Genomic DNA, 27,181 nt, shown 5'->3' with positions numbered 1-27,181 from the left:
GTATACAACATTTTAACGAAGTAATTTGTGGGCATTTATGTATTGTAGTATTAAAAATCTTTACAGATGGATATAGTTCTTCAGAAATCATTAGTCAGGTGAATAGGAAAAGAATATTTGGAGAAGTTATATTTAATTTATGAAACGATAACAATATTTTTCTGTATAATATATATGGATAAAATAGAGTCATATGAACTACAATTTTTAAACCTAATCAAAGACATTCGAAAATTTAAATAAACCAAACAGATCTATTGAGTTTCATATAGATGTTTGGGAAGGGTTTGTCCATCCTTATTATGCTGATAGTTATGTAACTTTCGAAATTAGAAGTAGAGATGCTAATGGAGAATATACTGCTGGTCAAAATATTTGACATGTTAATAACTTCTTCCCATATCTGTTTTCTCCAATACAACTTAGTATACATGGACAAATATTAGATATTATAGAATATAGTGGTTTAACTTCAACAGCTGTAAAGACATGTACGATTTCAAGACCAGAAGCAAATCATTATGATGAGCGTGGATGGGAAGGAATTATATGACAAAGAATAGATGAAGAATTAGTATTTTTATTAAGACTTTTACCATGATTTTGTTCTGATTATAAAGATATTATGTGGAAAGAAGCATTGAAATATACATTTAAAAGAAGTGGTTCTGAAGATAACGCGTTTGCTATTTGGAAAACTAAAAAGCTGGTTGGAACGTATGAGAATGATTAACCACATCCAGGTAGTGTTAAGATTACAAATATGGAGTTGAGGGTGCCTATTGCTAATTATGAACCTAACTATGCTACCTTGCTAAGATCTAACATGTCAAAACAGGGTAAGATATTTATTTCATTCAACACATATCAATCTTTACAGAAATCAGTTACAGGGAAATATTTGGAATTCGATATAACCACACAATTCCACTCAAGTGAATTTGATATGCCCAATTTTGTAAATGCATTTTTCCAAACTGATAGTAATGATAAGCAAGAAAGAGATTCAACGTATTTTGATCATTGTAAAGTACTGAATATCCATTTTCGTAATTCTAGAAATAAGTCTTTTTCGTTTAGAATTTTTGACTTAGATTTTGAAAAGCATAAATATCTCAAAGCTTACGAAATGTATACAATATACAAGAGAGTTACAATTCGAAACACATTTGAATTTTAGAAATCCATATATAAATAATGGAGTTATTTGAGTTTTTAAATAACATTCTTTGAGTTATGCAGTATTTGAAAGATAGTAAATTTATTTCTCTATTCATTGTCGTTTGAATTTTGAAAATCGATGATCATTTGGTGAAGTTATAATAAAATCAAAAATTTCGAGATTTCTTTTACGGGTTTAACTTTGAGTTTTCGGGAAATTGTTATTCTTTTAAAAAGTCTTAGAATTTTATGTAAATTATGCTAGTATCTTTTATTATTCAAATATCTGAACTTTCATTATTTTCAGTGTTGCAAACTCATATTTTTTAAAAAGAAAATGTTACTTTGTAAAATTTTTGTTCTAAAATTTTTGTTTTCTAAAATTTCTAAAATACCACATTGTAACTATGAAGGGGTAAAACTATCCTCTTAAAATACTTAGGGTAAACACTATATTTGATAAATGGGTTGGCAACACTGACATTTTCTCTTTTTGAACATTGATTTTTAAGCTAAATATGGCGGCTAGGTAAACATACTCAAGCAGTTACTCACTTTTTTAATAGATGGCGCCACATGCCATTTAGTTTATCACTTACTACTAGATGGCGTTATTTGTAGAAGTATTTGTTCATATTTAAGGAGTGATATTGACACGATTTCTTTGAGGTCGTGTTAGCCGAGCGTAAGTCTCGTGAAGGCTATTAAAATTAATTACAATCCTACAGAGTGGAGGCTTCTCACAGATTCGTCAAAGGTGATTTTAAAGGCAGTGATTTTACATCTTGGAAATTAACTTTCTTCAATTCATATAGGTTGTGCAGTTCATTTGAAAGAAATTTAGAACTCTAACACCATGTCTTTAAATATTCTGATTTTCATTGGCTCATTTGTGATGACATCAAAGAGAAAGCGCTGTTGTTAAGTATAAAGTAAGGTATACAAAATATTGTTGCCTTTTTGTGAGTGAGGCAGTGGAGATCGTGCATCTCACTACGGCAAAGGTGACTGGAATATAAGATAAACTCTTCAGCCAGTGTCGAATAATATGCAACATGAACCACATGTAGATCGTAACCGTATTTTGCTTCCTCTGCTTCATATTAAATTAGGTTTCATAAAAAGTGTCGCTAAGAGCATGAGCCAAGAGTGTGAGGCTTATAAGTACTTAAGGGGAACAATCCCTTGCTTAAGTGACGTCAAAGTTAAAGAACTCGTCTTTTTACTACCACAGATTCGACAGCTATTCAGAGACCATCAGTATGATAAAATTCTATGAGATGAGGAGAAAGCTGCATGGGAAATCTTAAAAAGGGTTTGTATACAATTATTGGGTAGACCGAACAAAATATGACAAAGAAATAGCGAATAATTTGTTCTTATGCTACCAGAAACATGGTAGAAACATGTCTCAGAAACTCAGCTTTCTTCATTGCCATCTCAACTGTTTTCCTGAGGATTCTGAAGCAGTAAGTGATGAACATATTGAGCATTTTCAAGACATTGCAACCATGAAAAGGATATATGAGGGAAAACGGAGTTCTAATATACTGTATTAGCAGTCTATTGTTGGATGCTGGGCGATACAGATGTATTGTATAAAAGGCAAGCCAAGCGAGGACGCTCAGTTTGAGTTCAAAAGGAATATATTTTGTACAAGGGTTCTCACGAAACTTTTGCGTCTATTCTAGAGTTTATAAATTTATATTCTATTTTATTTATTTCTTTTTGGAATTACTGTATTTTATCTATACTAATTGTGAATTCTTATTCTAATATAAAGAAATAAGGACTACTTCGTGTTGATTTTACTCGATGTAGCAAAAACGTGTTTGCACAAATTTGTTTACCACAATTTGAAGCTCGTTACATAACATTTAGCAGTTCAAAGTATGGATTACAAAGGTATAACAGTTATGGCCTAGTGTATATCTTAATTATATCCAAACCTATAACATTACGGACAAATGAATGTAAAAATTCGTTGATCTCGGTACTTGCAACTATTTTGTTAATGTTTTTATAAATTGTAATACATTTGAAACATATTTAAACTTTCATACAAGGGTATTTTTTCATAACTAGATCTAGTGATAGTGCGGCACTATAGCGTTTTCTCATATTTTACTTAAATGAATGCAAAAATCACAAATTCAGAGAAAATACGGGGCCGCGGTGGTTCAGTGTTAGAGCGTTCACCTCTGGTGCTTGGTGTCCCGGGTTCAATCTCAGCCCCCCAAATGAACTTTGTGGTGGATTAGCACCGTGTGGGTGGGTTTTCTCGGCGTTTTCACATTTCCTCCCACTTTCTTCATTCCACTATTTCATTCATTACTCATCATCACCGTCTCCTTTAGCCTAACCGGCATAAGGGTGGGACGTAAAACTCAAAGATTTCATTTCATTTCATTTCAAAGAATATACATATTTTCAATCATTATTTGTTGAAGAGTGTAATTAGAAGTTCACAAAGTGTGATTATAAGGTTGTTTTGGATTCAAATCCTTATCAAATATTTTTTCTAGAGATAGTATAAATATTATAGGTCCGCATTATCACCAGAGTAAAAATTAAGTTATATATATTTTAGTACAGAGTGGTACAAATAGAATTTGCCCGTGGAACATAGTTCCAGCGTACAAAGAAACACAGTAAAGAAATAATCTAATACTTCTCTAATTTGCTTATAGTACATCTTGAAAATGACCACCATTAATCTCTTGAATGATCACATGAATGAAGAGGATCTTAAGTGTTTGGAATGTTTTGGAATGTGCTTTGTGCAAAAAAAAAAGTGGACCAAATACTTTTCAATTTCAAATGAATTGCTTATAGAACTAGAAAAAAAAAATTTAAGGATAAAAATGGTGTAAAATGAGATAACGGTAAAATGAGACACTGTTAGAAATGTATCAATATATTTACTTATTTTTTAAACATAACACTCATTGAGTCGACTAAAATTTAATGAGAAAAACGTTTGTAACGCTATAGCAAAGTATCGTAAAAAGTATATTGACACATTTAAACTTTGGAGAGGATATGATCTGAAAGTGAATTCATTCGAAACAAAATTATATTGAAAATGCCTGTTTATTGATTCAATAGCTTAAACTGCACTTATATGATGTTTTACTCTATATTGCAGGATCAAAATACAGCTTTCTACTGAAAACTTAATTTAAGTATTATACAATACGAATAGAAAACGGCTCTATGTTTTTTCTTACTGTATCAAGTGAGCGTGTTTCCTCCAACACTCACATTCCATTTTAAATTCCCTAGTCAGTCTCATCTGAAGTGGAATAAGGTTCCATGCACTATACTTTGACGCAAACATTATTATTATGGTTATGTCTTTTTTGATGTGTTGGCAACGCTGTGCACTGGTGATTTGCATTGCTTGCTGAAGGCACAAAGGAACGTAAAGCGGCTGTGACCTTATAAAAAAATAGTCCAATCAAGTCCAGCATAATCAATGTTTATTCTTACTATTTTCAGTACTCTGATTATGTTATTTTAATGGCGAGTAAGTATAAAATTCGTCAATGTGTATATTATCTATGAAAGAGTGCTTTTCAATAATAAGCGTAGTTATTAGTATATGTAAGGATACTGACGCTTGACGCTAAGACCGCAAAGATGAGCATTGTGACGCCGTCGGTTACGTGAAACAACCAAGATGTGCATTGTATGTTTAGAAAATCTTTAATTTGTCAAATCATTCCTCAAAATATTGTAAAATTGATTATGCAATTGCGAACAAGCGACAATGCAGTTGTCAACGTGAAATTTTAATGAAGTTATTGAACGTATGTAAAAAATAATGGAAATTACTCAAAGTTACATCAGTGCACGCCGTAAAAACCATGTGTGTGTTTGATCAAAATAATATTTAATTTTCGGAGTCAAGTTCATCGACTTTTATGGTAAGACAATACGAGTTATCAACAAGAACAATTCCACTCGCTGTGTTATCAATTTATTCTATATTTAGTGATCCAGTCACAAACTTGATCATGGTCAGAGCTGAGCCGTAGTAGCCTTGACGGAGCCAGAAAACAATTATTAGAGAAAAAAGGAAAAATTGCAAGGAATTACTTCAATTCCCCCCTTCCTTCATTTTAATCCCTTGTTGGTGTTGTGTAGTGAAATCATATTAAGTGAATCAACGTGTGCTGGGTCGTCATGTGCTAGCAAGCCTGACATACGCAGGCAAAAATCTATTATTTTATTTTAAATTTATTCCTCGTTATTTTTTAACTCTTTTTATTGAAATTCGAAATGGGCTAAAAGGTTTTAAAGACATACAAAGAGATTTATTAACGGAAATTTATTGTAAAAGTGGGTATATGTAAGTAATTTCATATGAGAATTATTTTTAATCAAATAAATCCTATCCTATGTATTTGTTTTGTTTTTTGTGATAGTTTCAGCATGAATCACTTCCACATGTTTCACTACCGAGATTAATGGTATTCTATCCACGTACTCGTGTGCATTCTGTAGATGTTAACGGGCTTACAAAAGACGGTGGGTACGTGCGAGTGCAACCTCAGTGTAAGGTCGTGTTGGTTCGTGATCCAATTTGGAGGTTTGCATGCCTTTTATTCTAGCGATTACTATCTGCGGAGTGAAACGTTTGTTCCCTCTAACCACTAAGTTAACCATAAATAAACATTTCCATTGCTCGAACAAGAGAATCGAACCCTGACAGGTTATAATCATCGTTTTATATCTTTGAGTTTGGATTTAACCAACATATAAAACAACTTATTGCAAAATGATGTATAAATTTTAAAAATTGTATTAGATAGTTAGGCAACTAACACAACATTTCTTATACGTTTTCATCCATTACTTTGAATTGCTTTCAAAACTAAATGCAAATCCAATGAAAAGCAGTCTTCTGATTAAGTGTAGAAAAATCGTTATTAGTTGTTGATCGCACTTGAGAAAACGTTATATTACTTAAAGGGAAAACGAAATATTCGGAAATAAAATTATGTTTTCTTCATACAAAACTTATGGTAACATAAAGTTTATTTCCTCCAGCACTCATACGCTTTTCAATATCTAGATCTTATTTTTTTACCTTCAATAATATATGCCTCTTGTTGATTATTTTCTTTATATTTTGTCTCATTCTTACAGTCTTGATCAATTCTTGTAGTCAACGGCCAATAGCTTACATAGTCACAACTAAAAATCATTAACGATAAATTTATTCTACTAATATAACTATAGTAAGATATGTGAGAGATTAATGTTAGGAATGAAGATATCAAAAAAACAATCTTGTTTTTTAGAACATACAAAAATGTGTTATATATTTTAAATTTTATTTTAAGATTAAATTTTATATGCATTAAAACTTACGGATTGAGTTTATCATATGTTCTATTCGGATAGGTGGCACAGAACGCTAGAGCAACTGGTAACGGTATAGTTTCTCCTGAATCAATATATTCCAAAACATAAGCCGTTGCATTGTAGTAATATTGATTCCATAGGAAAATAGATATGTATACAGCAAATGCAACAAATAGGATCCACACCAGAATCCACAAGGACCTTTGAAGAAATTAAAACGAATGAAGTATAAATAAACCCATTGTTCTTTAACAATGGACAATAAACTCATATATGATATTATGTAACTGCTAAATGTTAGCATACCCTAATCCAAAATAAAAGTTTCACTAATATTAATATCGAATTATTTGTTGTCAGCGTACCTAAGAGAATTTGTGGTATTTCTGATGTCATTCGAATCCAACTTCACCCCAGAGGTGGCTAGGCCCCTTACATCGTTTTAGGCTTAGTCAAAGGTAGTTAAAACAATGATAAACAGGACCCATAACAGTGACGAGTCAATAGTTTCTGAGGTACCTTAGGTAAATATGACGCTCAAGAGGCCGTCTAAGTTCAAGTTCACAGGAATCCATCATTAGACCGTGGAAGAGGGATGAAATTGTGGAATGTAAAAAAATTGGATATGGACGATATTAGTGTGTAATTTATAATTTTCGAATCCCTAATTTGAATACTAGCTGCGATCACTTTTAAGTTTATGTTCACCAATTACTTAATATAAATATTCATTTCAAGGGGAAATAGCAATTTGAGATTACCAGTACTTTTGTTAGTGGCAAGGATGTTTCCTAAGACCTTATTTACGGCTAGAGCTTATACGATTTTATACTGCTTTATGAATTTTCTTCTTATTTTTTTATTCGTCTGAAGTTCCATTCTCTTCTCCATCTTTTATAGTTGAATTGTTCAATCCAGAACTATTTATTGTGAACATTAATTATTCAATGGAATAGAATCAAAAGTTTGAAAAACAAAATGACGTGATGTTGATTTATCACGAAATGAGATAGTCTACAGGGATCTGCAGCTTTTTAACGATATTTTCCGAGGGAAGCAATGGAAAGTTAAACCACATGCCCAGAGCACTTGCATTGTTGGAGCAAACTTCATCAAGTTTTCATATAATCAAAAGAAGCAAAGCCACAATTGAATATGTGTAGAGAAAGTATTTCCTTCGAGAAAATTAGACGTCAAATGTATGAAATTTCAAATAATTATTATGAACAAATTCAACCTAAAAGTGTAAAGATTAACCCAAATGTTTGCATTCATAAAATGTATTTTACTAAGGAAAAGAGTTTGGTCCTAAAATATAAATAGAGTTGTATTTTTAAAATACCAGCAGTACTCAGAGCCAAACTGCGATATGGTGTATTATCCGATGAAGGCTTTGATTAAACAAAATTCATGAAAATCAATTATGTTGCACAAAAACAATTTTCATATCAATGACTCTTGAATAAAATAGAAAAGAAAGAGAATGAGGGAAATGTATTTTAAATTGAGATAAATAAAACTTCATTTTGGAATGTTCAAATTTAATAAAAATTACATAAAAGTTCATTTCTCACAGTCGTCCTTTTGTACTTTATAGCAATTTGATCATTTTAGCTAGAAGACACATTATATGATTTTAATTTTTCACAAGTGGTTGTTGCAGTTTATGTTACTCAAAATATGAGAAAAATAATCAGTATGTCAAAAATTCCACCTTAAATCTCTTCCTAGAGTTAAAGTTGTAACTTTTCGCCATTTTAGAGAAATTTAAATTTTTAATCTGTGTTTTCTTATGGATATGTTTATCCGTGTGAATAGGATATACTAATGAGCCGCATTGTATCAGCTTTGATCTGCGAATAATATTTATTTAAATTGTGTTTTTTAACAATTATCATTGAAAATGTGTACATCCTTTTATGAATCATTCTTTATGTCACCAATAAAACACTTACGTCAAGTTATATAAATAGATTTTACTCATTATATATTTATTTTCATTTTTGTTTACTTAAAGGTTTAATAAAATGAGCCGGTTGGTTTCTGATTATATCAAGTTAAAAACGCATATTTCATTACACGCTGCATGTGAAAAAAAACGTTTTAAGTTCGACTTTTCGTAAGTGTACCGTAGATTGCCCATGGCTGTAGATTCTGTTTTGTCACTCGTGTTCTTGGGATAATTAATACAAAAATGTTCAGGGTTTCTTAATTCCATTTACTCTAAGCATGACAAACCATGACTTGTGGCTATACATTATTCTCAGAGAATATGAATCACTAGTGAAAGGAAGAAAACAAAACATCTTTGAAGCTTGAGTCTCCATGATAGGACTGGAATTTGAGCGATGAACTATCGTAATTCGAACACTGATTTTTTTTCTTTTTAGCAACAAAATAATCAGATTTTGCGTTCTTTGAGTTGTTTATAAAAATGCGTCGTTTATAAAGACAACAGGAAAATTTTTAAAATTGTGGAAATTCGAGCTAGATAATTTTTTACACCATATGTAAAATTCTTTTGATATTGTTTTTCTTTATATAGTATGCCGTGTTAATCATCATATGGATTTTATAAACTTCAAACATATTATATGCATTTGTTCGCATTTTCGCAATTATTTGCTTTCGTTCACTTTCTCATTCCATAGAGAATTTGATTTAATGATTTGACTAGCTGAATTAGATATATAAATGCAGAATCAGATTTAAAGGGAACAGAGTGTATTAAATCAATGCAGTAATTAATATAAATGAATGTTTTCTGTGTTATTATCATTTTTTTTTCATTTCGTCATAGCACATGTATTACATATTAAAATTAGTTGTAGTTCAAACCTTTAAATCAGTAAAAACCACCCAATAGTATTTATTTACTTGTCCACAACATTCATTATAATGTATGTGAACCATTTTCACCTCTGTCGCCAGAGGAAGTAAGCTGTAACTTTTATAAACTATATTTTCGCAAAACACTCCTGCAAAATAAAGGGACTCACTTTGTTAACAAGGATGCTTTTCCTGTAGGCTAATTCGATGGAGGAAATTATTCTTCAGACTTTGCCAAACAGCGGCATCTACTAGAAATATAAACATGATTAGGCAAGATAGTATAGGTTTGACATAAAACTGCTTCTGTTCTTTCATCGAGACGTTTACAATTTGGTGTTCGTTAAATTACATTTAACGCTAATGTAATACATATTAAATGTACTGGACTTTTGCTCCTTTTTAAATTCAAAACTTGTTTGTATCAACTCAATTGATTATTACTTAAAACACTGACATCGAAAGCCTATGCCGTAGGACATATATAAAGGAGGCGTTTTATTACAGATACGGACGTTCGTCTCGTAGGACTCATTACAACCTTGGAATACAGCAGTCGTGATAATCGGAATAGGTTTGAGTTAGGAGCTCCCTTTTGTTCATTGTTTCAGATTAGTAAAAATTAAAATATGGAAACGAAATATTTTAGTCTATCCTACGATTATGCCTTTTAGGCAAGAAGGATGGATATTTAAGGCAAGTTTATGAATAATTGGTGGAATGACAATGTGCGTAGAAACTAGAATAGTACTAGTCAATTCACGGCTATGATGTCGTCCGTCAAGGGGTTATCATGCGAGGGTCCCTATACTTCAAAGATAAACACTCTACCACTAAACTACGCGTCTCATCCAGTATAGTAGATCAGTTGCTGTTACTGTACTGTTTTGTAGTCGAAAATATGTCATTACTCCATTCCTGCTCCAAACTTTTATTATTATTTTATTATTATTATTATTATTATTATTATTATTATTATTATTATTATTATTATTATTATTATTATTATTATTATTATTATTATTCCTACGAAAGGGACGTGCAATATGTGATTCATAAGTACTTTCTCGGTATTACTAATTATGCTTGGTAGTGTAGGTGATTTTTACCAGCATGTCTTACATATAATAGAAAGTAGGAATACCTGGCAATTTTGCCAATAATTCAATTGCTACATATTACTTTTGGATCATTTTAAGGCTCTGCTAAACGCTTCTTCCACATTTCTATTCTTGGAAAAAAAGCTGGAGGAATTGAAGAAATAATATATTTTCGGAAAATGGATCATGTAGTAACCATGGAACTCTATAAAGTAAACGAGAAGTTTTTCCTGCCTATGACGTCATCATTTGTGATCTATTAAACATCTCAATACAACTAAGTTATTTAAAACATTTCTTAGTTTAGATCGTAGAGTTCTATGACCATTATGCGGCCCCTTCCCAAACGTCTTCTATTTTCTTTTATTTTCCCACAATTTCGAAAGTATAAATAAGTGGCAGCGAACGTTTAGAAGAGCCTCAAAATGTTATCCAATGAAAATCCCGTTAATAGTCCCATAGTCATCCCGATTGCAGTCGATACGTGGATACTGGTCATTCAGCCAACATCCCATGGACATTTGTGGGTCACATTTGGACCTCAATACGACACAATACATTATACAATCAATATCCCACATTGGACTCTATGTCATCCTATGGTAATCGACCCACATCCCACTGTTATCCCAAAGTGTATTAATGAACACCCTTTGAGTTCCCGTTTAATATTCCGTTTACCCGAGGTGGTCTTGCGAATTTCCCGATATAACATTCGGACAATCCCGGTGTATCCCGTTATACATTGCAGGATCAGTCTCGGAGGACCAGTGGACGTCCTTGTCCTATATGGAATAGTCGAATGGCATCCCATTGCTATCCCACGACTTACCTATAGACATCGCTTTGTGGTCCGGTTGAATATCCCGCATCACGAAATATTAACGGACATCTTGACCTCCCGCGGAAATCATGTGGAAGTCTTTGGAATAAATTCTGATAATACAGGGACGTCCCGTCGCCCATTGTGGGCTCAGTCTGGAACATCCCGCGGACGTACTTGTGCTTTGTGGGGAGGAAGTTAAGGATAGGTCATACTAACTCACTGTTCTAATAATTGCTTATCGTGTCATCAGTACTCGGCAGTAATGATTATGCACGCGGGGCTAATGATTGACTGGGTTGAGATTACACTTCATTTAGCAGCGTGATTATATGAAACTTTGATGACTAGGGGAGACGTTGCTGAGGAAATGGATAATCATGATAGAAAGAAGAGAAAGCAGGAAACTTCAGTCCACTACAAGGTCCCTTTCCGGGAGATGGAATCAAAACATAGACCCAATGCGAAAGAGATTAGCGCTCTATCACTGAGTGAAGTGGAATGATTCTTGTGTATTGTTCTTACTTTCTAATCCGTTAACAGACTAATGGCAAAGAAACTCTTTTGGATTAATTGATTTGCATAAACTTTGCTTGAGATTTGCGTGTAGACCCAGGGTGGCTATAATGCTGATTTGCAGCTGATGAAGAATAGTCCGTTATAAGAATCTTAATTTTATGGTTAAAATGAGTTAGTGATATGAGAGACAATAGAAAAGCAACTTTTTGCTCGAAGCACATCATGAAGTAGAAAATCAGTGTGATGTTTAAAATTGCATTGCTACTAGTGTCAAACCATGACAAGGGTAATAGTGGGTTTAAGATTAGTGACTATGGTTTTTTGCCTTTCATCTTCGTTTATGTGTATACCCTCCATCGTTCACACGCTTCGTCCTCATGTACACGCTCCCATGAGAGCCCCCTCACTCTGTTCCAGTAACAATACTCAATATGTGTTACTGTATGGCTGAAAACTTAGAACAAATATGTGCATAATCTAAATTAACATGTTTCGTAAGCTTTGTTTTTTTTTACAATAAAAAGTAAAAAAAATTAAAAGGAAAGAAGTTGAAGGAAAGGCAATGATGCATTATAAAGCTCTTGGCAAATTTGTTTCCGAGTTTTGATCTCGTGCATTATCCCGTGCTACTGTGACTTCGTTCTGAGCTGGACCAATGCTCGGAGTTCCTCGATTGCTTGCTTACTCCAATTAGTGTGTTAGCCTTCTCTAAGAAGGATGCTGTTTCTAATGATGTTGCAATTGCATATAGGAAAAAAGTGCAACAATAGGGTTGAGATTGTTCAAACTTAACCAAACGGAAGAAAAAGCATTCTTGGCTGCATTACTGCTGTTTCTTATTCTTTGTCTGCATTTTACTAAATTTGTATGTATTCTTTTTTGAAAGTTGCCGAAAGTGAGTATAGTGGTCCAAAGTATGGCGGACAGTCAAGCTAGGGTTATCTGTCATATTCTTGTTACTGGGTTAATTTCCATGAATTACGCCTTTATTAAAATTGTTGTTCCAGGCGAAAAATCGTTTGGTGAAACGAAAACAACTCACTTCAAATTGTTGTTGAGTGAATGATTGGTCAGTTAAGACAGAATGTTAGAAGTCACAATAATTAGAGGTGTAGATACCTGGTCATAGGCAAGGTAACAGAGTTGCATTTGATTTAATTTCCAATTTAGTGTGATTTATTCCTTGATTAGTAGCTGTAATGGCTGCTTTAAACCTATGGTGAAGGTATTAGTTGAGCGTCATCATAGAGGGCTTTCAGAAGGATTGAAAATTATTCGACTCTGTAGTAATGTCTATCATTGTATTTGAAATTTAGACAGAAAATGGGAAATTAAAATTTCGCTCCCTCTGAATACAAATTCCGGTCTGTTCGATTGATATTGAATTCGTGAAATGTTTGAGTATCATAAATCCATTCTTCAGAAAGAATGTTTCTTTTTGGTGCTTATGCCAACTCAGTTGCATGAATCCTATATTTTGCCGACATTTCATTATCATTACTTTACTCTCAATTAAAAGAAGGTTTGAGAAATAGTAAATTACTGATTCAGGAAGCTCATTTGTAAAGTCTCGTTAAGGAAAAACGCTTCAAGTGACTATGATAGCAGAACTTAGTATCAGTTTAAGAAAGGAGGTTTCATCAGATTAAGCTTAACCTAGTGATTGTGATTTCTTACATAACAATGTTTCTAGTAATGAAGATTTGGAATACTGACGTGAATATTAGAGAGTGTTGTTATAATTTGACAGATTAATACTTATATTGAACAAAATTGAGAGATCTGCAATGGTAAATGTTTATATACAATGGTAAAATTTTAATTTTTAGAAATTTAATTGTCAAACTCTAGATTTCGTGTCCGTATATTGGTTATTTAAATTTGTCTAGAATATTTGATTTCACGACATGAATTTTCAACAATTTCATATTAGTATGTGGATTTTTCATATTTTCACAAAAAAATAATTTTGCCTTAAATTTCAATATTAGGACCTAACTTTTGATTATTCGATAAATCGTAAATATTCTGTAGGACTTGTTAACTCCATTTGTTAATATACCGTGTAATTCTTAAAATATGAAATATTTCCAGTGCCGCATCACAACGAAAAAAAATGATGAACATATTCTATAATTGATTCATCCGGGGATCTTGGTTGAAGTGGGCCATTCAATATATGGTGGAAATTGGTTCCGAGTCAAAAATAAAATCAATATTTCAAAATCGTTGGAAATTATAATAATGCCAACGAATTGATACTTAATTACTTTTTCCCATTTTCGAACTTAGACGAATGTTTTACAGGGTTCGTTATAAGTAATTTTAAAGCAAATTGTATCACCTTAAGGCCAACAATGAAATTTACCTGCAAGCGAATTCACGAGGCATCACCACAATGGGAATTCCGAGGGTCTTTTCCAATATATTATTGTTACCAATTGGCGTTGAGATTGGAAGCCATTTTTTGGAAAGAGTAATGAAAAATAGCTAGGAGATTTGGGATATGATTGTGTTACATATACTTTTATTATATTTTCATATGATGAAGGTGTTTGGATGAACATAACAGAACTTGTAAAATGTTGAATAGTGCGTAATTTTCAGATGCGAAACGCTGTAAAAAGTGTAGTTTTAGAACTTCGGAATTTGTTACCTTTTGATAACTTTTGAACTTCTCAAGCAATCACTATGACATTTTCTGCATTATGGTCTTTGTTACTTCTAATTAGCTACTATAAATTGTCATTGTTTTATATATGGTTATCATCATCATCATCATCATCGTCATATGGTTACGTTACACAAAATTTGGAAATGCCTCAACAGATTAAGCCCATTTTTTCTGTGTTGTCTCTTGGGGTTCCTATGTGAGCGCAAACTCGCTAAATATTGTCAGGAATAACATTACTCATACTATGGGCAAGTATATTCGCCATACGTAATACAAAGTAGCCAAAGCAAAATGAAAGCGTTTATATACGCCATCCGCACAGCAGGCGGTTTTGAAGATACGAAAGGTCTGGGTATTATTCCTGGCACAAAGATCAATTTACTAAAAGATTCTTATAATTACTATATATTTTTTAGTTTTTCTATATTAATAACTATAAGTAGATATAAATGAATATGCCAGCTAACGGGTGAGGAAGATATAAAATTTGCTGTCGTCTGTCTTTTCTCAGTGTATGATGAATCGGACGTTAGGTCCTTCAAACTGTAACAAAAAACGTACAGTTATTAATATGCTAGTTCCATGTTTCTGGCCCCTTTCTGTGCGAACAAATGTGGGGATATACGGCGAGCCATCGCTTTAAAAACTAACGAATAAGACTTACTCCAGAGAAAGACGAAGAAGACGAGGCGGCTTCATATACATCCAGGAACAATTCATTCAGAATTGCAGCGATGATTCAATCGCAGTGAATCAACTACAATTAACGAACAGCCCTTGCCCTCACGAGGACGTTGCAAGTTTTCTCAATACGACCCGCAAAAGTCAGCGAAGTACGGGATTAAAATATTTTGGGCTCTATGATTAATCGACATCTTACGCCATACGTAGAATGATCTATGGTGGAAAACAGTCCGGTGAACTTTTGGAGAAAAATCTCGCTGCTAGTGTTGCTCTTGAGTGGTCAAGTTGTGTTCGGGGTACTGATTATAACATTACAATGGACAATTATTTTACCAGTGTTTCATTATTTGAAAAGTTATTGATGGAAAACATTACTGCTGTCGGAGCAATGAAACTCAACAAAAGGGAAACAGCACAGGACTTGTTGCCGGACACAAGGAGGGAATAAACCCTTCCATCTCTGCTTTCAGAAAGTACTTCACAATCTTAAGTTATGTTCCAAAAGAAAAGCAAATGTGTTACTTTATTAGTACTTTGCATCACAATAAGAAGGTGGATGAAACTACCAGTAGAAGGAAGCAAGAGATTATACTTTTTACAATAAGTCTAATGGGGGTAGATTCTCATGATAAAAAAGTGCGAAACTACTCTTGAAAGAAACATTGTAGAAAATGACAATTTGTTTTGTAGACAAACGTTATGGACGTTGCTGGACTCAATGCATTTATCATCAAATATACGAATATTGTTTCTCCAGGAGCTTGGACAGCAGTTATTGCTTTCACTCTTGGAACAAAGGAAAATGAACCCTAACTTTGGAAGCCATAGAACGCTATGGACTGAGAAGACGTCCAGAAGTGAGAAGCTATGAACCAAGTTTCAAAAAACGAAGGTGCTCATGATGTCATCGCAATCGTGAAAGGAAAGATTCCCCAAGTGAGTTACATGTGCAACAGAAACATTTGCCAGGATCACAGCATCGTTCAGTATAAAAACTGTGCTTGATAGACGCACGTAGCTGAAACATGCAAAGGGTTATTTGCAGTACAACAGTTGAGAAGTTAGCAAAAATATCATCCAGGTATCATAATATATCAATATTATCAGAAAGAGAATGATTAGAGTTTAATTATATTTACGAAAAATATGCCTTTATGTTTGTGTACGTGTATGATAGACTGGAGTGAGCGAGTGCGGCGTGTATATCTTGAAATTATTTAATTTCAGATTGGGGAAAAAAGGACACCTGTCATACATTAGTGGAAGTTCTTCCTTTCATGCATCTATGGGTTAAGTAATATGTAAGATAGTATCAGAACTGCCAGATTAAAGTTGGAAGACAATTACAAGGAAATGGGGTAGGTAGTATCATAATTCAGTAATTGAGTCAATTCTATTTTTCGATACAATTGCAGCTCTGTATACCTCTGAAGGATGCAAGTTTGTCCTTATTCCTGTAGATAAGGCGAGTCGTTTTTCATCTTGGAACAATTGACAACTATTAGCTCAGTTTTTATTGCAAATAAAGTATCAGAAAAATTCAGCAGCCTAGAAATTCCTGAAGCCATATCAACGGATAATAGTTCGGTATTTGTTTCCGAATATTTTCGTAAATTTTCATTTGGACATTGAATAAAACATATTTCTTTCGTCCATACCACCCGGAGGAACAACCGGCCGGATCTTTAAAAACGTTAAAATCTTCTCCTCGTGTCTCTTAAGCTGAAAAAGAAATTTTTTGCCGATCTTTCGTCCAGAGCTAAAATATACCCTTAATATAAGTTAACATGATGGTCTGAAGGCGTCTCCACTCGAAGCTTTTAATGCAGGTCCGAATTACACACCGGTAGACTTATTTGTTCGGTATATGGTCTAGTGCTATGAATAATATGGAAAAGAACTAGACAAATTGTGTCAATTAATGACGAAAGGAAGAAGAGAATTGCATTTTAAAGTTTGGGGGAAAAGTTCTTATTGGTTCGCACATAAAGGATAACATTGCTAAATCTTTGAACTACAAGTCGTTTGGTTGTTTACTTATAAGAAAATTTCTTACCCCGTAAACCTCATTGCTTTCCGATGATCAAGATACCCTAGATTCTCTAGATCGATGATCTCGCGTGTTATCGGTAAGGATTTATCGAGAACATAGAGAGAGTATTTTTCCCTTTTTCTGTTGAATAATTTTGGAGAAATGATTACAGAAATAAAAGTAATATATATAAGTACTATAAACGTGTAATATTAATATTCTTAAATATACTTGAAGACATTGAATTAGTAATTAGTGTATTTTGAACAAAATACATAAAAAATACATAAAAATAGAATACAGACCACATGAATATATATATATATATATATATATATATATATATATATATATATATATATATATATATATATAATTGTTTTATCATCTACATAAAATTATAGTCAAATTTAAAATTTCACGACATATCTTTGAGCAATCTCGCCGTTCACGATTTCGTATGTTTCTATGCTAGAATAGTTATATGTATTAAATGAATATTAATTTATTTTTGTTCCGCTTAATGTTTGTATTTTATATATTTACCAAAAATCATCCGATGATTTTTTAGTCACTGCTGGAGTATGTAATATGCTTGTACCTTATTTTCTGCTTAATTGAGTTTGCGGTGTAAATTGCTAGTTTAAGGAAGGCATAACACGAAAAAGAGATATTTTATAAATGAAAGGAATCGGCAATAAGTGTTATCAAATGGGTTATAATATAAAATTAGAACACTTATATATGTAATCTGGATTAACAATATTTCGCTAAGTTACAATTTTTTAAAGCAGTAAATATGCTTTAGAACGAGCGAAGGTAAAAGTTGAAAGAAAAGCAAAAGAGTGAGATATAGCTCTTGGCAACATTATTTCCAAGTTTGATCAAGGGGACTTTCCCGTGCTGTGTTGAGGCGATGCTGGACTGGAGCGATATGAGGAGCTCCTGGATTGCTTGCTTGATTTAGCACACGAGATAGCCTTCTCTAATAATTTTGTTGTGTTTAATGATCGTGCAATTGAATGAAGCTAGAAATTTAAAGAATGGGAGTTTGTTTTAATACTTTGTGCGTTAGTACAGTATCGTATTCTTCTACCGCATTTTTGTGAAGTTTTAAGAATTAAATTCTTAATTCTATTCGAAAAATCGTTTGGTGAAATGGAAACAAAATCATTTCAACTTGTAGTTGAGTCACTATATGGTTAGTGAAGTCAATATATTAAAAACCACAGTGATGGAAGTTGAAGATACTTGCTCGTAGACAAAGTAACAGAGTGGAATTTGATTTAAGATCCAATTTTATGAGTGTTCTCATTTGACTAGTAGCTTTAATGGTAGCATTAAACCTATGATCAAAGTAATAGTTGAATGTCGCCTGAGGGGCGACTATAGCAGCATTATGAAACTATATAATTCTCTAACAATCTCTTTCATTATGTTTTATATCTGGTGTGGTAAAAGGAAATTTAAAAACACTGCCTCAAAGAAAAAATCCGATTTGACCTTTTAACATTGAATTTGTGAAAGGTTGGAGTCTCATTATTCAAATCTTCAGAACGAATATCTCTTTCAGGTGCCAATGCCGTTCAAATTGCTTGAATTCTGTATTTTCCCGAAATTGTATTCCGTTTATCGTTGCCCTCCTTTCCATGAAATAAATATGTGTTCTGTAATATCAATAATGATCCAAATAGTGTACTTTTGTAAAGGTATGTTAAGGAAAAACATTTTAGGTTACTATGATACCAGAAATTAGTATCAGTCTGAGAAGGAATAATTTATCCGAATGAGCTAAACAGAAATCGCGCTTTGTTACATGATAAAGTAGCTAGCAATGAGAAATTGGAATTCTGACGTCAATATTAGAGAATGTTGGTATAATTTGACCAATTAATAGTTATATTGAAGAAAATTGAGAGTTTTTTTAGAACTTGGATATTCAATGTTAAAATATGGAATTTCTGCAAATTAACTTGTCAACCTCTAAATTAATTATCAGTACATTAATTATTTAAATTTGTGTAGAAAATTTGAGTTCATGACTTTTCCTACGATTTCATATTGTTGTTAGGATTTTTTATATTTTAAAGAAAATTCAATTCGCCTTAGCTTTGGACAATATGGCTGATATTAGCAGTGAATTTTTAATTATTCCGAAAAAATCGAGTGAATTCATAATATTAATTGATATTGATTATAATGTGATACACTTATATATAGACGCAAAAGTCCATATGCAGAGTTTGGTTAATTATTTTATTTTTAATTTTTATTTTTCTTATTTAATTGACTGAATATATATTCACGACAAAACCTATTTGTAATTAAGATTGTCAACTATTGAAAATGTGGTTATTTAATTTACAAATTGGATTTATGTTTTGCACCTTCCCCCAATCGCAGATTATTGGATTATTCAGATTTCAGTTCAGCTTGAATCTAGTTGCTCTCGATGTCCGCACTGGTCTGCAGTTAGGTTTCTTATTCTGTCGAATACAGGGTGACAGTGATTTTTTTCCTAATTTGACTGTTTGTTCTGTCTTCTTCTCTACTCGTAGTGGATGGGTACCTACTACTTCTAACGTTAATTTTTTTAGGTACTGGAAATATAGTCTCGTGATGCATTTCTTTTATAAATTTATTATTATTGAAATATAATGTTTTGTGTTTTCTTTATCTTCGTTTATTTGTAATCTTAAGTTTAAGCACTATTATGATAGCATGTTTTAAAATTCAAGTGATATAATGTTTACATTATTTAATTTTAACAGTTCTGACAGGAATGATATACGATAATTTGGTAAATATATTTAAATTATTAACACATGGCTAAGATATTCAAATCTGATTATTCCAGTTGCAAATTACATGTTTTGTTGCTGCCATAATTTTGAAATTACATGTTGGAATTTTCCAATTTTTTCTATGTATAATTACAAAATCGTAATGGTAATGATTTTTTCCCTTAATAATTTATATTTGATCCAGGAATATAGTACATTAACGAATGATTCTTGGGTGATAGGAGTAGTAAGGAAACAAGTCCAAATACAACATTTAATATGAAAAACTGAAATTCGTACTGAGCGCTTATGTAAGCCAAAAAGCTATTGGTGTCCTTTTTATATAATTGAATGTTAGAGTTCCAAAACTACTCTCCTCGATTTACAGAAAATACCACAAAAATTAGGAAAATTTACTATCTGCAAGTTTTGTAGCTCTGGGAATACATACGTGTGGTCATGTGAAAAAGTTGAACAACCTCCAATATTTCCAGTTCTATAAAAGGGAACAATCTACTGTTTTTCTACATTTTCTCGAAGTTTCTATAATCGAAGGTGAGCTGTTTTGGAACTAAATGACTCACTTATACTATGAGAGTTATTTACAATATATGTGAATGAATAGTTTTAGCATTGAGAGAATCTTAGATAGGAATCTTGAGGAAGATAGTCCAAAATGATTTTTTTTTTTGAAAATACATTTGGTTCTCTAATTGATTTCTGGATCAAGTGTATCTACCAGGTATTTTTGATGTATTTGGCGAAATAGAGTCATACATATTCATCGAATATCTAAAAAGATGCCTCGCGACCGTCGCATCAGGATAAAATTTATTCTATAAATTTCTCCTAAGGAAAGGGCTACTGCATGTGTCAGGAATGACAAATTCCCAGTTTTCGTTCGGGATCTCTGTGTGTCGATTACACAGAAAAGTAATACAAATGAAATTTATATTGTTTCACGTTGATTTTCGAACATTATCATACAAGAGAAAATAACTTTTTCGGTTAAAAGTTTCATGCGATGCGGCTCGGAAACATAACAGGATGAAAAATAACCTAGGAAAAATGTTTCCGCTGAATGTAAAGTCAAATAATTCATACACTAATCATTTCTCCCTCTATGATAAGTAATAAGTATTCGGGACACTATCATAGAGACTGCGTTGCTTCTTACGCATATTATACACAATGCGCCTCAAAGGCAACAATTACTAAGACATGTCCAATTAAATTAAATGCAATGAATTGCTGCATATTCACGCTATAACTGTGTAATAATAACAGGGTTCGGTGCTAGGCGTGGATTGTTTCGATAAATTGTCTTCACCGGTTGAGATCTTTGCAATATCGTAGGTAAGTTCTGGATTGAAACACATTAAACTTAACAAACGTTATCACATATTAAAATTAAGAATAAAAATGAAATATAATGGATTTTAGGAAAGAAACTGTTGTTTCTTTTTTCACTATATTTAGAAATTTGTAATGAGTACCTATTAAAATATTTGATTTTTGTCAGGAACCTTTTCGCTTCGAATGAAAGATTAATGTTAATAAATGGAAATAAATTATAAGTTTTTATAAAGGAATTCATACACCGTGTACATTTAATTATCATTGTACATTTCATAGCAATGTGCATTTCAAGCACCTTTCCCTACATTTATAATTTCACAGTTGTTCTTGTATATTAATATGCACCAATTAAGCCTACTGTGCTTAGTATTTAGTTATAAGTACAATTGGCTTGAGCTAACTTGAAATAATAAGTTCCCTAATATTATTTGGTCTCGAGTCTCGACAGTTTCTGAGTATAATACATGTAGTTTGTATTGACTGTTTATTTTCAGTTAAAGTATAGAGATTTTTATTTGAAAATTTTGTTATCCCTTACTGTAATAATCAAGTTGAAACGAAAACAGTGAGAAAAGGATACAGTATTCTCTTATCGAACATAAAAGTCAAGCAAATCAACATGGAAATTTCTTACAGGAACCTCCATAGATATATATCAAATGAATCTGAACATCTATACTTTAACCAGCTAAAATGTGTATATAAGGAATTTGGGATTTATTCCTTATATCAGCATATACATCCAGGGGAGGATTCTAGAATTTCTTGCTGGAACAAGCATAAAAGCCAGTAAAGAATGCTAGCTTTTCTTACTGTAACCAATCAATCCAAATAGGAATGTTGAAATTCTAGCTGAAACCAGCATATTAAATGAAGAAAGGATCCTGGAATTTCTCTAGAATAAGCATGAAATATAGCGAAACATGTTGGAAATCCTTGCTAGAACAAGCATATAATTTCATAAAATAATGCTAGAAATCCAAGCAATACATGGTGGAAGTACAAAACAAATGATCGACTTTTGTTGCTGGCCAGCATAAAATCATTGCTGGATTTCATTTGCTGGATTTACTGAAGTTCGTGCCGCTCCAATTTTGAACCAACAAAAGAAAAATGAGATTGAAATGTCTACAACGATGATAAACCAAAAATCAAATATTATGGCAGAGGATAACTGTATCGCCGATTTTCAAGCCGAACCTCTTGTTGTTTATCATTCACACAGAAAATCATCCTTCCAAAAGTAATAGAGCAAAAGATTCAGAAAGAATACCGGATGACTAAGATGACAAAATCTTTTAATTTCAAGTATGCATCTTGAAAATCAGAAAACGTAAACAATTTAAACTTTCGCAAATAGCAAATATCAAATATCAACTGTGAGAAAATTTATGCAGAAATTTCCTACTATAGGAAGGACAGCCAGACACTTTTGATATTGTGAAGTCTGTGTGATGCAGGAAAGACAAGCGATGCCAAATGAATGCGAAAGAGCATATGTGTGTGTTCTGAATCGAATGTGGGTATTCCCATGCTAAAATGTTTCATGCTAATCCATATGAAAAAAAAATACGTCTAAGAAATCAAATAATGGATTTTTTCTATACTGAAAATAATGTTCAACGTAAAGTATTATAGCGCTGCTAAGTACACATGTAAGGTTGTAACGATTATTTGGGTACGTAGAAGATGAAATGACTTTTAAACTGAGGTAATAGATATAAATACCGAGCAGTAGAATAATTTGTAATTCTTTAATTAAATTCACGAGGAAATGATCGATTTTCTGAGTATTTTATTACTAAAATACGTAAGTTTTAATAATATTAAACACTGTTGCATATTCTTTATAAAGACACTGGAAGTTCGTTCACATAATGGTACATAGTAATATCAAAACGCATCTTCAACCGTGACATGGTGCATTACTGTTTCACCAGTGCACTGATAAACCTTGAACTATAACATAACACACTTTCCTGTAAAATTCCTAATTTTATGGTCAGTACTGATATACTTAGGAAGCATCAAGGAATGCCGTTACACGAAGCAACCATCTGCTACCCAATAATGAATGTTTATACCTGCTGCTACTATCGAATAGCAAACTTGGAAAATGTGGTTACCACAAAATGTCCTCTGACAATAAATATTTTATGAAATGTTCAGAAGTAATGAAATATCTGGAAATAAAAGTAGACTTATTGGAATTAGTATCAGTTTTATTTGCCAGCCTAAATTACTTCAATGCGTTCCAGATAAAATGTATAATCTAACCATAAAAGAATACGGTATTAAAAGCGTACATAGGCCAAAAGTATGTAATGCATAAGCGCTGTATAAATAAATGTGAAACATATACGTCTTAAACATAAATACACTAAAAATATAAATAGGAGAATAATTTAGCAGGTACTCGTCTTTTATATTCTAGATTACGAAATGTGCTTATCATCACGAGGAACGAAGAAAAGTTCAGTTATGATTCCAAACAAACAAAACTTAATAACACTATGTACCTTATGAAAGCAGAGAAGATAGCAACAGTTAGTACTTCAAATCAACAAATTGTTTAGGTATAAAATTAACCCTGATATTACAAAAATAATGGTTGTTTCAAACATTAAATAAACTACTTTAGAAGAAAACTTAGTTATATATACGAAGAGAGTTTTGAAACAATCAGCTAAAAAATCTTTCACAACGCGCATTCGGAGTTGGTAAACTGAAAATTGAAGAAAAAAACAGTCTCAACTTTGTTATTTATTTAGATATTTCTGAAACTTTATTGTCATTACTCTGCAGCACATAATAAATAGTATATCGCTTTACCTAATGTTTCGTTTAACGAGCACATTTGAAATAACTAATAACTCACCCAGTGCCAGTTTATGCATTTTTACGAACATGTTCGCTTTAGAAGAACTAATAAATTTAGTACCTATGGCTATAATATGAAAGGTTCCCTTGAAGATTATTGCAAGGGAAAATCTGCGCTTATTTTCAATTTATTTTAAAATTAGAAGAGTGTTTGAAGGAAAATCTTCCACACACATACACTAGAGTGGAGCGCTTTACACTTTCGTAAGAAATTTGATGATGGCTAGTGCGGAAAAGGTGCAATTAGTGGGCGCCATATTACTGATCTTTTTTTTATTTTTTGGACAACCCCTTACATATTCCTAACGGTCTTAAAGATTTTTTAAGTGTTTGATTATGCAAAACGCACAACACAAATGACAAGAGAAGCTACGTATGGTGGTTTCTACAGTTACCTGATAGTTTTAATACAATTATTTTATTAAAAGAAATTTATAGCAATGCCAGTAAATAATTTTAAAATGTTTATTAGTCTACGTACAGCCATATTAGCTAAGTTGTTGCAATTAATATCTAGATTTTGCTGGGAATGCCACGTTAACGATGATTATAGGCATAGCCTTCAATATACGACGTTTTTCCTTGCGCAACTCTATGCTTATTTTGCTCTGAACGCAAATTAACGCAAAACTCACCACGGGGAAGTTGTTGCACATCGAGTTCCAACCGCCAAGCCACGCGGTAATCATACATTGACATTTAGCCTTAGGTCACGTAGGTTTTCTTGGTCTCGAAAAGGGTCATTCTTGTCCTAAACTTGAGTTTGGCTATATTTCTTGTGTTCTGGCCGTACATTTTCGACGCTGCCTCGGACATCTTCTTCGCTCTGCGTTCCACATCTTGAATATGTCAAGCGAATGTTGATTATAGAGTAGCTGAAGTTCGGATGTTTTCTTCAAGCTGCTGATCCCTTATGTTTCGTGTGAGTGGCGGCTTTGTTAGATATTTACCCCACTTAATCATGCCGTAGTAATTTTCAGATGTAAATTTTAATGTCGGAGCAATAAAATCATATGAACGGTTTGATGTCGGAGTCTTCTGGATGCGGCACTTTTTAAATCTTTCTCCAGTCTAACATCCGAATATGCGGATTTTCATCTGCTGTCGTTCCAATCATCAGGTTTTGGTGGTGAGCGTAGTATCCGTTTGTTTGTGGAACAGAATGACCTATGTGTTGTATATTTTCTGGCAGAAAACTTGATAGCTTAACTACGCAAAACGGATGCAACTCGCCCATTTCTCATGAAGGATTTCGCCGTATTGAAAACTAGACGGGATCATATACTCTAACAATATACTGGCAAATTAGACACAAATTTGAGCTACCTTTATCACAACTGATGTTGTAGCGAAGCATCCTACAATGAAAGCCAAAGTGAATGTGACCATGGTAATGTTTTTCAGTTTGATAGATCGGTAATACTCATTCCTGTAGCAACAGCTTTACCAATTTCAGAGACAATTATGATCTGTGCTTAAACCATCTGGTTTTTCATTTTAGACACCAATTCAACAGGAATGGGTGTAAAGAAGACGATCGGAGAGCGTTCACAATCTTTAAATTTATTTCAGATGGAGCCGGAAAATGCGTTGTATCCGGTCGTCCTTCTATCCAATTCGCTAACTAGTTGTCGAAAGGCAACTCGCTTTTATCAAGAAGGCAAGTGAGATGAGGCAGTTTCTTTCCTAGGGATCTTTGTATCTGACTTGTGTGCGTGGCTTCACTATCGCTGCCGACTGCCTCAAGACTTGACACTTCGTACTGGTTCTTCTCTAAAAAGCTCAAATATACAATCGACAGTATCCTTGCCAGTGCCTGACTTATTTGTGGCATGGCCCAAGTATTCCGAACCGGGCTCTGTGATATGCTTTTCTATAACCTCTCGCCTTCGTAGTTTGCCGTTAATTTTTCTTGCAGAAGAGTTGCATATTTTTTTCCGTCGAAGTAGATACTTGTAATCACCCGGCCTAGGTGAGCCTTTTTTCTTTCTGGATCTTCCCACCCAGTTTATTTTTTCCTCTTCCTATGTTATATCTTTTAACAACATTTTTGTCCTCTGGCGTTATGAGTCTCGTGTCCTGAAGTACGGGAGAATTCATGAAAGCAACCTGTCTGTCTGAAGCTCTAGTTTTAAACGCTGGTTACGCTGTATTTTGAAGGCATATATGCTTTAGGCTATGTTTCCTTCTTGGTGGCGCCTGGAAGTCAAATACCGACGTGCTTCCCCAGTCAACAGCTTCGCTGTATTTCCCTGACGACTTTAGTATCTTTGACCTGTGCCTATGAGTAGTTCCGGTAGTTGACGGACTTGTTTTATCACAAATAGCGCCTTTCTTATTTGTCTCCCTGTTAAATTTGCCCACTTTACGGGAAAACAACTTTGACAGAGATTTGCTTGTTCGGACGCCAATGTTACCAACGCTGATTTTCCGTGATGCCCAAAAGAACTTTAATCTCGTTATGGAATATTGCGTGTACCCTCACAGTTGCAACCTTCGGCGGTTTTATATTTGCAAGATGCAATATCAAAAAGAGACTTTTCCGCGTGTGCAAGAAAACCTGCACGATGTGTTGTTTCTTGTCCTTGTTAACTGAAATGTTTGTACTTGAGTGACACATATTATAAATTTTTTCAGCATGTCAAAAGCTACAGGAATGCTTGCATTACCCCAAATATAAACAACTCTTTGTCCAACTACTTTACAAATGCCAGTCACTGATAATTTAGTTACACTTTCGTCATCATTTAAACCACTTTCGAAACCAATGATAATCTCGCATAACATCAACGTACGTGGGTAACTACAAATACTCATCTCATTTGAAATGCCAACTAAGTTTCGTTTCACACTTTCCCGCGTTGGTCTGCTATGTTTCATCTTGCTTTCTATTGTTTCCGAACTTGGAAACCAAAGTGTAGAAAATGTCTCTGAATCGTATCGCACTAAAAAGATTTTAACTTT

Source organism: Thermobia domestica, chromosome 3 (genome assembly GCF_964235325.1).
Source record: "Thermobia domestica chromosome 3, izTheDome1.hap1.1, whole genome shotgun sequence".
Lineage (NCBI taxonomy): Eukaryota > Metazoa > Arthropoda > Insecta > Zygentoma > Lepismatidae > Thermobia > Thermobia domestica.
The sequence above is the reverse complement of the archived record's forward strand: the minus strand, read 5'-3'. Positions refer to the sequence as shown.